The sequence below is a fragment of the Sturnira hondurensis genome, unplaced genomic scaffold (genome assembly GCF_014824575.4).
Source record: "Sturnira hondurensis isolate 20B ecotype Veracruz unplaced genomic scaffold, ASM1482457v3 Scaffold0021209, whole genome shotgun sequence".
Taxonomy (NCBI): Eukaryota; Metazoa; Chordata; class Mammalia; order Chiroptera; family Phyllostomidae; genus Sturnira; species Sturnira hondurensis.
The window spans coordinates 1355428-1368131 of record NW_028093840.1 but is presented as its reverse complement, the minus strand read 5'-3'; positions in this window follow the sequence as shown (position 1 = coordinate 1368131).

Here is a 12704-nt window from a genome sequence, read left to right as displayed (position 1 = left end):
TAGGTTAGATGAAGCACAGGACCAAATCAGTGATTTGGAAGACAAGATAGAAAAAAACACCCCAAAAGAGCAAAAAACAAATAGAAACAGAATTTTAAAAAATAAATATAAATTAAGGGGCCTTTGAGACAATGTGAAGCTTAACATTTGCATTATATGTGCACCAGAAGGAGAAGGTATAGAACAAGGCATTGAGAATTTATTCAAATAAATAATGACTGAAAACTTCCTTAACCTGCTGAGGAAAAAGATACATGAGTTCAAGAAGCACAGAGAGTCTCAAACAACTTGAACCCAAAAGGACCCATACAAAGACCCATCATAATTAAAATGGTAAATTTAAAGGCAAAAAGAGAAACTTTTTATTTATTTTTTATTGTTGTTCAACTACAGTTGTCCCTGTTTTTCCCCCCCACTCTCCCTCACCCCATCCACTCCCACCTCTCCCACCTCAATCCTACTCCCTCTTTGGCTTTGTCCATGGGTCCTTTATACATGTTCTTTGACGACCCTTCTCCTACTTTCCTCTGTTATTTTAAAAGCAGCAAGAGAAAGACAGTTAGTAAACTATAAGGAAGCTCCCATAAAACTGTCAGCTAATTTTTTTAGCAGAAAAAAATTCAGGCCAGAAGGGACTGGCCTAAACATTCAAAGTGATGAAAACCAGGATCAATAACTAACACTACTTTACTTAACAAAGTTATCTTTAAAATTGAAAGAGAAATGAAGAGCTTCCCAGAAAAGAAAAAGCTAAAAAAGTTTGTTACCACATCATAAATGTTACATGAAATATTAAATGGTCTTCTTTAGGAAGAACAAGAAGAGGAAGAGGAAGAAGGAGGAGGAGGAGAAAGAGAAGAATAGAGAAACAATTAATGGAGTAAAATGGCAATTGATACATACATATCAATAATCGTTTAAAATGTAAATGTCTTAAATCTTCCAATAAAAAGACATAAGGTAGTTGAATGGAAAAGAAAATAAGACACAGCCCTGACTGGTGTGGCTCAGTGTATTGAGTACCAGCCTGCGATGCAAAGTGTTGNAATGGTCTTCTTTAGGAAGAACAAGAAGAGGAAGAGGAAGAAGGAGGAGTAGGAGGAGAAAGAGAAGAATAGAGAAACAATTAATGGAGTAAAATGGCAATTGATACATACATATCAATAATCATTTAAAATGTAAATGTCTTAAATCTTCCAATAAAAAGACATAAGGTAGTTGAATGGAAAAGAAAATAAGACACAGCCCTGACTGGTGTGGCTCAGTGTATTGAGTACCAGCCTGCGATGCAAAGTGTTGCCTTTTGATTCCCAGTCATGTCATATACCTGGGTTGCAGGCCAGGTTCCCAGTAGGGGGTGAGCAAGAGGCAACCACATATTAATGTTTCTCTCTCTCTCTCTCTCCCTCCTTTCCTCTCTCTAAAAATAAATAAATAAAATCCTAAAAAAATCCAAGACACATATGAATGCTGTATGTGAGACCCACCTGAAAAAGAAAGATACACCCAGAATAAAAGTAAAGGGATGAAAAAATATATTTCATGAAAATGCAAAGAAAATAAGTAAGAGAAAAGGAAGGATACTACATAATGATAAAGGGAGCAAGCCAACAAGAGGATATAGGCCTTGTATACTTTTTTGTATCCAACATAGGAATATATAGGCATATGAAGTGAATCTTGATGAACAAAAAGAGAGAGATCAAAGGTAAAACAAGCATAGTAGAGGATTTTAACAATCTATTGACAACAACGCATAGCTCTTCCACACACACAAAAAAAAAACAGCAAGAAAATAGTGACTTTAAATAATACACTAGATCAGATTGATTTCATTGATCACCTCTTTATGATAAAAATAAAACCCTCATCGTGGAAGGAATATAGGGAACATATGTGACATATGTGACAAATCCACACCCAATGTCATACTCAATGGGCAGAAATTAAGTTTTTATCTTTATATTGAGAATATGACAGGTATATCCACTTTCACCACTCTTATTCAATATAGTAGTGGAAGTCCTAGCCACAGCAATCACACAAGAAGAAGAAATAAAAGGCATCCAACTTTGAAAGGGAGAAGTAAAACTATTATTATTTGAAGATAACATGATACTCTAGAGAAAATCTGAAAAATTCGACAAAAAACCCTCTACTAGAACTCATAAATAAATGCATTGCAGTAGCAGGATGCAAAATAAAAAGCCAGGAATAATTGACATTTTTATACACCAATAACAAACTATCAAAGAGGGAAACTAAGAAAATAACCCCATTTGCAATTGCATCAAAAAGACCAAAATACCATGGAATAAAATTAACCAAGGATGTAAAAGACCTGTAGTAAAAAAATTATAAGACACTGAAGAAAGCAATTGAAAAAGGTACAAATAAGTAGAAGTAAATGCTATGTTTATGGGTAGGAAGAATTAACATCCTTTAAATATCCATGCTATCTAAGTAATCTATAGATTCAATGTAATTCTTATCAAGATTCCAGTGGTATATTTCACAGAACTAGAACAAACACTCCACAATTTACATGGAACTACAAAAAGACCCCCCAAGCCACAGCTCCTGAGAAATAAGAATACAGCTGGAGGATTCATTCTACCTGATATCAAACTAGAAGCCCATAGTATTCAGAAGAATGTGGAACTGGCATAAAAACAGACAATGGAATAGAATAGAGACCCCAGAAATAAACTCATGTCTTTATAGCCAATTAACATTCAACAAATGAGGGAAAAACCTACAAGGAGTTACAAATTGTCTGTTCAATGATTTGTGTTGGGAAAATTATACAGAAACATCCAAAAATATCTAGACCACATTCTTACCCCATTAAGAAGAATAAACTCAAAATGGCTTAAAAACTTAAATGTCAGACTCGAAACCATTCAAATCCTTGAATAAAACATAGGCATGATATGTCTCCTCATGCAAAATATGAAATATACCCAGGAAACTAAAACGTTTTTCAGAAGAAAAGTTACCATCAACAGCATGAAAACACAACCCACTAAATGGGAGAATATATTCTTCACTAATATATCTGATAACAGGTTAATATCCAAAATTTATGATGAACTTACAAAACTCAACATCAGAAAAACACTACAAGTAAAAAATGGGCCAAGGACCTGAATAGACACTTCTCCAAAGACAACATACGAATGACCAATAGATGTATGAAAAGATGCTCAACATCACTAGTCATCAGAAATGTGCAAATTAAAACCACAATGAGATACCACCTCACTCCTGTCAGAATGGCTACCATCAACAAATCAGTAAATAAGTGCTAGTCAGCATGTAGAGGAAAGGGAAACCTTGCACACTGATGATGGGCATGCAGATTGATGCAGCCCCTATGAAAAATAGCATGGAGTGTCCTTAAAAAATTAGAAATGGAACTGCTTTAAGGCCTAGCGGTTCTATGATACTTCTAAATATATAGCCAGTTTTCTCTCTAGTTTATCTATTGATTGTGAAAAGAGTCTTAAAGTTCCCTATTTGACTGTATTACTGTCAATCCCTCCTGTTAATTTTGTCAATATTTGCTTTACATATTTAAGTACTCCTAAATTGGGTGCATAAATGTTTACAAGAATTATGTTCTCTTGTTGGATTGATGTATTTTTATTATGTAATACGTTGCTTTGTCTCTTGTTAGAGCCCTTGTTTTAAAATCTATTTTTGCCTGGTGTAAGTATTGCTACCCCAGCTTTTTGTGTCTCCATTTGCATGAAATGTTTTTTTTTCCATTCTTTTATTTTCACTCTCTGTGTTTCTTTTGACCTGAAGTGGGTGTCTTATAGGCATATGTATTGGTCTTACTTTTTTATCTATTCAGCTACCGTATTTCTTTTAATTGGAGCATTTAGTTCATTTAGATTTGAAATAATTATTGATATGTATGTAGTTATTGCCAGTTTATTTGTTTTCTGGTTGTTTTGTAGTTCTCTGTTTCTTTTTCTCTTATTCTTCTTTTGTATATTGATGACTTTCTATAATGTGCTCAGATTTCTTTCTGTTTATTTCTTTTTTATTAGTTGTGGAATTATTATTTTTGTTTACCATGCACTTGCTATATAACAAACTATAAGGATATCTGCAGTTGATTTATAAAGTGATCTGCAGTTGATCTTCATATGTGCTCGGTTTGGGGCTGCTTAACAAAAGATATGGGGCATCCCAAAGCTGGATGCCACTTTGTGTGGGTTTGTGAATCTTTGACATATTTTAGAAAAATCTACAGCATGAGCCAAGGAAGGCTGCTTGTGTGAAAAACCACTGGAATTGGTTCTGGCCTGGTGTGAGAGTTGGGTGTGGTAGAGTTTCAGAGAATCACCAGGACAGGGTGAACAGAGTGTTAGCCAAGTTAATTGAGAGCTCGGATTTGGTGCACGCCTGTGCTTGCTGACTGTGTGACAGAAAGGTCCCACAAAAGAGCAAGGGTATCTGCCAACATGTCTGTGACCAGAGAGAACTGTCCTGACCCCTTCCCCTTCCCCTCTGGGCTTTGCTCTGAAGCTTATCAATTCAACCTTTCCTCATATGCCCCTTGTGCTTTCCAAGCTGCTGCTTGCATGCTGCCGTGCAGAGGGAATGAATTTTGTCAGTCAGTCTCTGGAACTTTTAAGACATGCAAGGCCCAAGTCTCCAGAAACCTTCTGTCTCATTCAGCCACAGCCCCATGGCTTTTCACTGCCATATGATGTGGGAACTTTTCTCCCTGGCACTGTGGCCATGGCTTAGAAATTGGATGTAGGCCTTGGATCCCTCCTTCTTCAGGGGGTACCTCTTCAGTTGAGATGTACTTACTGCTTTTTAACTATACAACTCTGGGTGTGGGAATTATCCATTCTATATTTTTGCCCCTCTTACCAGTCTTAAAATGGCTTTTTCTCTATATCCTTAGTTATAGAAATTCGGTTCAATTAGTCTTCAGGTGGTCCTCAATGATGGTTGTTCTATAATTTAGTTTTAATTTTGATGTGCTAGTGAGAGGAGGTGAACTCAGCACTTACCTATTATGCCTTCTTGACCAGAACTCCATGTATCTCAATACCATTTGTTGAAGAGACAATCTTTTCCTTATTGAGAATCCTCTAATCAAATATTATTTGACCTTCTATGTGTGAGTTTATTTCTGGACTATCAATTCTGTTCCATTGGTCTATGTGTTTGGTTGTATGACAGTATACATAGATCGCTATATCTGTGCAGTATAATTTGAAATCAAGAAATCTGATGGTAATGCTTTATTGTTCTTGATTAAAATTATTTGGCTAATTTGCAATTCTTGTGATTTTATACAAATTTTAAGATAGTTTTTTTCCATTTCTGTGAAAAATGTCATTGGGATTTTGATATAGATGCCTTTTTAAAACAAGCATTGCCTTTTTTAAGATTTCTTTTTAATTTTTTTAGAGGGAAGGGAAGGAGAAAGGGTGAGAAACATCAACGTAAGAGAAAAATATTGATCAGTTGCATCTCATGCATTCCCTGATGCAAGACTGACCCCTGCAACCCAAGCATGTGCCCTGATCTCGTAAAGAACTGGCAACCTTTTACTTTGCAGGATGCAGCCCATGGACTGAGCCACACTAGTCAGGGTGACGTGGTTTCCTTTTTCTTGTCTAACTGTTCTAGCTAGGACTTCCAGTACTATGCTTTATAACAGTGGTGAAAATGGGCACCCTTGCCTTTTTCCTGAGCTTAACAAGAAGGCTTTCAACCTTTTATCACTGAGAATCTTAGCTGCAGGTTTGTCATATATGGCCATTTTATGCCGTGATATGTTCTTTCTATAGCCAAGTTGTTGAAAGTTTTCATTAATCATGAAACAATATTGAATTCTATCAAATATCTTTATTTTCTGCATTTATTGAAATAAGTATGTATTATTTATTAATTTTATAAATGTGTCACAGCAAATTTATTAACTTGTATATTTTTTAAATTTATTTATTCATTCCTATTGTTGTTCAAGTACACTTGTTTCCATTTTCCCACCACCAGTACTTACATAAAAAACTAATATTTTAAAATATATATATTTAAAAATACACTAGTTTAAAGTTGTGACTTTGGTGTATTATTTTATATTTTTGTTTTCTACATAATTTGCGAAACAACACATTAAAAAGAGTTAGTTTATCTTTTGTACACACTATGTCTAAAGATGGAATTTTGTGACATCAATAACTAAAAGTGAAGGGAATTCAGCTATAAAAATGCAGAGACTCTGTATATTATTTAGGTTAAACTAGTATTAATTAAAATAAGAGTATTCCCTTGGCCAGTGTAGTTCATTTGGTTGGGTGTCATCTTGCAAATTGAAAGATGAAGGGTTCGATTCCTGGTCTGGAACCAGACCTAGGCTGCAGGTTTGGTCCCTAGTTGAAACTCATATGAAAGATAACCACTCAAATTTTTTTTCTCACATCAATGTTTTTCTTCTTCTTTCACCCTCTCCCTAAAAACTGAATAAATAAATATTAAATAAAATAAGGCTAGAGTGTTATAACTTTAAGATGTTAAATATAATCCCACAGAGAAAATAGATATAGAACTTATAAGAATTAAATGAGGAGTGAATAAAAATATTTTACTACCCAAAAAATCAACTAATAAAAAGAAATATAGTAACATAAGAAATGAGGCAAAAAAATCTTAGAAGTCATTTAGAAAACAAATAACAAAGTGGTAGAAGTCTTTCTTCATTGGTAATTACTTTAAATATAATTACATTAAAGTTTACGATTGGAAGACAGAGATTAGTGGAATGGATTTTGAATAAAAATGATAATCCAATTATTTATGTTTACAAGTGACTCATTTTAGATCTAAAAGCACAAATAGGTTTCAAGTGAAGGGATGGATAATTACATGAAGTGGCAAATTGGTACCAAAAAAAAGCAATGTAGCTATAACAGACAAAATAGAGTTTTAAAAAAAAAGGATTACAAGAGAGAAAGAAAAACATTATCTATTTTTAAAATTCTAACCCAACAAATATATGTAACAATTATTAACAATCATACACATAGTAGTAGACCATCAGAATATATAAAGGCAAAGTTGATAGAATGAGGGGAAAATAGACCTTTTCATAACAATATTTGGAAACTTTAATATACCATTTTCAATAATGGATGCACAATGCAATAAAACAACTGGATCTAATAGACACATATAGGACTCTCTATTCAACAGCAATGACATACACATTCTTCCCTAGTGCACATGAGATATTCTCTAGATCTGCAGATGTATGTTAGGCCAAAAGTTAATTCTCAATAGGTTTAAAAAATATATAGCATACAAAGTACTATCTCAGATCACAAGACAAAGTTAGAAATCAATAACAGAAAATGAGAAACTTCACAAACTTGTGAAAATTAAGCCATATACTGTAAATCAAGCAGATAAAAGAAATAGATAAAAGAAATCACATAGATAAAAGAATAGATAGATAGATATCTATTTTATCTATTATCTATCTATCTATTATCTCTTTATCTATCTATTTTATCTATTTTATCTAATTTATCTATTTTATCTATTTTATCAAATAGATAAAAGAAATCACAAATTTGAAAATACTTAGAAACAAATGAAAATAAAAATTCAATATACCCAAACTTATGGATGAGAGCAAAAGCAATTCTAAAGGGGGAATTTATTGTTATAAACACTTCAGCCCTGTTCACAATAGCCAAAAGGTGAAAGCTGTCTAATGTCTACAAACAGATGAATAAACAAAATGTGTACACACACACACAATGGAATATTATTCAGCCTTAAAGAGCAAGTAAATCTGACTCATGTTGCAACATGCATGAATCTTGGGAATATTGTGTTAATTGAAATAATTCACCCACTAAAGATAAATACCTATGATTTCACTAACATGAATAACCTGGAACTCATAGGAACAACAAAAAAAGATGGTAGTTTCCAAAGATTGGACAGAGGAGGATGGGGGAGAAGTCTTTGACAGATATAAAGTTTCAGTTCCACAAGTTGAACAGTTCTGGAGACGGACAGTAGATGGTTGCACAGCAATATGAATGCACTTAATGCCACTGAACTGTACACTTAAAAAATTGAAAGCCAAAGAACATGAATAAAAGACTCATGGGCATAGACAATGGTAAGGGGGTTGGGCAGTGGGAGTGGGCAGGTGGCAGGGCAGGGGAGAGCAATGGGGAAAAAATGGAACAACTCTAACTGAACAATTAAAAAAATTAAAAATTCCCTAAAAGACAAAACAAAAAATGTAAGGATAGTATGTTTTATATGTTTTTACCACAATAAAGATGTTTTATTAAGAATGAAAGAAGAAAAGAAAGAGAGAGAGAGGAAGGAAGAAAAAGGGAAGAAAAGGAAGAAAAGAACTGATTGTTTTAAACTGAAATATCTCAAGTGAACAGTGCCTGAGATTGAAGTTAGAAAGTTAAGGGAAACACCACCTTAGCTCTTCGGGCAGATTATGTACGTGCCAATATCCATTTTATTCCTGACACCACTTTTTAGAACTTGATTTTTCACTAGGCTTTATGTAACACTGTATTCCAGGACCAGCAAAATTGTTTAAGTGTGTAGAGGGAGGTAGGGAAGCTCCAAAACACAAGCAGAAAACCACAAAACGAATAAACCTTTCATTAAATGTATATGTAATATTATATCAACTACATACTGTAATTCTTAAATACTCTTTAATAACACAACTCTTAAATAATAGCACACATATTCTAGTTTAACATGGGATGGGATAAAGTTAAATAATTTGGTATCATAGGAATGAGATTTCCAAGAGTAAGAGTGTGAAAGGCCTACAAAGTTCTTCTGGTTCTGTCCTAACACAGAGATTAACTTTCTCATGCTTGGTCCTGTTGTTTTTCTGTTGTCTCTGATAGTGTAGCTTTTTTGGAAAATAATAATAAAGTAAACATAAATGAAGAAGAAAAAGATGGGAAAATAATGCTTAATTTTACTTTATATAAATAAATTCAAGGCATCTATTCAATGTGAAGTTTTCAGATCCATTTGTGTTATTTCTAACTAGATGCCTTAAAATTACTTTCTTATTTTTAATGTTATTAACTTTAAAACTTTTAAAATGTACTTTGTGGAAAAAGGCCCATGTATAAGTTAGAAAGACAAGTGAGTTTGTCCTATATCCTGCCTGAATGTCCAGATGAAAACAACAACAAAAAAAGAAAGCATTGAAGAAATTACCATAATTGCACACGTGTAGGTAAAAATGAGTTACAAAGGTAGGTGGTGATGAATGTGCTGCTGATTGTTCAGTAAGACATGTAATTTTGTTTAATTAAAGCTTGTACAGAATGTGTTTGCCTTTGCAATGTTTTTCAATTTTCAACAGCTGAAACTTTTGTTTCTTATTTCTAATCTCCAAAATTTAAGTATGATATCATTTAAAGATAGGAGCCAAGATAAAACAGACATCTTTGTGATAAAAATTAGCCAGCTGCCAGGAAGTAGGAAGTTCTGCAGTAATCGACTGTGATTACTGTCACTTGCACAGCCTAAAGACTTCTCAACAAGTCATTCAGCTATTCCTCTTGAATCTCTTGAGATAGTTTCCTCTATCCAAGATGACCATCTATGATTTCTCTGTGAAAAAGTGAGAAAGCCAACTTGCAGTGCCTATGTCTAACATTGTTGAGGGTCTTTGTGTTGAAAATATTAGGGTTTTTCTCAAGTCATAGTATTAAAAGCATAGCATTTACTATCACTATTATACTTCATTGGGAAATGAACCATTTTTTTGTGTTAGTTGTGCATAATACAACTGTATATAATGTATAATACAATTTTGTACTAGTGGATAAAATAAATAAAATGGTATTAAGTGCCAGTGAAATTATGAAATATCAGCGAAAATACTTCAGAAACTATAAATTATTCTTTAAACTTTTTCTAAATACATATCCTATAAATGTAGGTCATTTGATTTTAAAAGAAAGAATCAAAAACTGTAAGTGGCACAAGGCTGGGTCTTTGGTTTCAGTTTCATTATTTTGTATTACATCTACATCCATAATAGATTATATTTCAGTACCAATAAAAGGCCTAGGTAAAATAACCATTACAATAGAAAAACATAGTAATAAAATATAAATGATACTTCCATGAGATTTATTGGATGCAACATTAAATTATGTCTCAAATAATGAAAGTTCTCTAATTTGTTGACATGCTTTCTCATAAAGAAGGTTTTACTGTGCAACCCAGAAATTCCATTTTCAGGTATAAACTCAACAGCGTTGAAAACACACAGGTGACTGTGTGTGCACATTTGCAAATGTGCACTCACACACCCTAATTGTGTTTGAGGAGTACTATGCATTATGACCCAGAACTATAAATAACAGAAATGTTCATCAGTAAGTAAACAAATAAAATTGTGGTATAGTCACAAATGATATCCTATTTAGTGATAAATAGGAATGAACTACTCATACACATACACATAAGTAAAACTCAAAATGTAATGCTTATTTGAAGTCAACCCCAAATGATCATAAACTATGATTTTTATATACAGAGTTTTAGAATGGAAAAAAATTAATCCACAGTGACAGAAAGCCTGGGGACAAGGGAAATGATTGATTTCAAAGAGGATCAGGGGAGTATTTGATGTAATGTGGATGTTTACATCTTGATTATGTTGATGTCAGTTACATGGTGTGTATTAGTATATTGATGTACATAACCCTAAGAGGTTCAGTAGATATATACAAGATGGTTGTTTAAGTTTCAAAAACTCATTCAGAACTTTGGGACCTTTCTGTAATGTGCTTGAATTTTATAATCTGCTGAGCACCTTTGACTGAGATGATCTCAACACCACCCTGTGGCATGTCCCCAAAATGTCTGTTAGTCGCCAGAATGTGCTCAGGACATGCAGACCTCTGCTCTCCAAAACCTTAAGACAATTGTGAGTAGTGTGCGACTACTAGGGTTCCTCATTTCATCCTGTAAAACCACATAAGGCATAGATGAGACCCAGTTCTGGCTAAGTGTGATTTGGGTACTCCTGGTAGCTGGCAGAAGTTAATCTTCTTTATGTATATTTTTTCATATAAGTGGTCTGTTGGATTCTATGTCACCCAGTAAGAAACTGCATATCTTACCATATGCTGATCTAAATGCTAATACACACCTTATTTTTCAAACATCTATTTTCTTTAAAATCTCATTTTCTATCTATAGCTGCACTTTCCATATAGTAGAGCATAAACACATGCAGCTATTTAAATTTAAACTAACTAAAATTAAATAAATTTTAAATTCATTGCCTGAATTGTATGGGCTGCGTTTCAGGAACTGTTAGAAACTACCATATTAGGCAGTGCACATACAGAATAATTCCAGCATCACAGGAATTATACTGGAAAATGCTGGTCTAGCAGATAGACGAAGTCTTTTAAAAAATATCTTGCCTTTTAAATTTATCATCACTGAATAGTCATGTCCAGTGCCAACTTCTAAATAATATTCTAGATTGCTAATTTCATCATTTTTACAGAGCAGTGTGTTGATTCTAAATGTCCCTTTATGGAACATTAATCTCTTATTTCAAGTATGTTAAGTTCTTTTTTAAAAAATCTTAATTAAGTGTATCATCTTTCCTCCATAATGGTACATTCATCAATGCTATGTCTGATGTGGTCTCTTCATGTTCATGGGGCAGTGAAATTTGATCTTCAATACTATCTGAAAAATCAGAACTTGTGTACAATACCCAGTCCACCATAATTTATCTTAATGTTCACAGTAACCTCACAGAGCCTTTGGGATTTTTAGGAGCTAGGTAGTGCATGCCCATTATAGCAACCACAATGGGTGAAATAGAGTAGGAATGAATACTTCCTACTGTGTTGATGAAATGGTCTGATACAGCTTTTTGACAAAATCCATGTTAGAATTCTGTAATAAAAGGTGAAATATTTTCCAAGCATGTCAGTTTGTTCACACATATTCAAAACTTTATGGAACTTACACTGTTAAAGCTATTATTAAAGAAGTTATATAAACAAACTTCTGCAAGTTGGTAGAAAAATATTACACTACCTGCCTGATTTTCCCAGGAAAATGCCTATCCTTGAATTGAAACAAACTCCAAAATCAATATTTAAGAATGTATAGCATTAAAATTTCAATGAACATAATTTCTGACTTTCGTAAGTGTACAAAAATAATAAAATTTGATCTTTCAAAATGAAGTTTAAAGACAATTTAAATTTAAATGTTTCTAAATTAATTATTCATCTTTTTGCATGCCACACATGTTGCTTGCCAGTGGCTTTGACAATCTGGCAGATAATGTAGTATATATTTTACTAATGCATACATTTATCATGATGTGCTCCAAATTAGGAAACTTGATAATATAAAACTTCAAAAGAAAATATCAAGCCCATCAGTAAATGAATGGATCAAAAAACTATGGTACATATACACAATGGAATTTTATGCTGCAAAAAGAAAGAAGGAGCTCCTACCTTTTGCAACATCGTGGATGGAACTGGAAAGCATTATGCTGAGTGAAATAAGCCAGCAGTTGAACGACAAATACCATATGATCTCACCTTTAACAGGAAGCTAAACAACAAAACAAACAAGCAAGCAAAATATAACCAAAGACACTGAAATAGAGA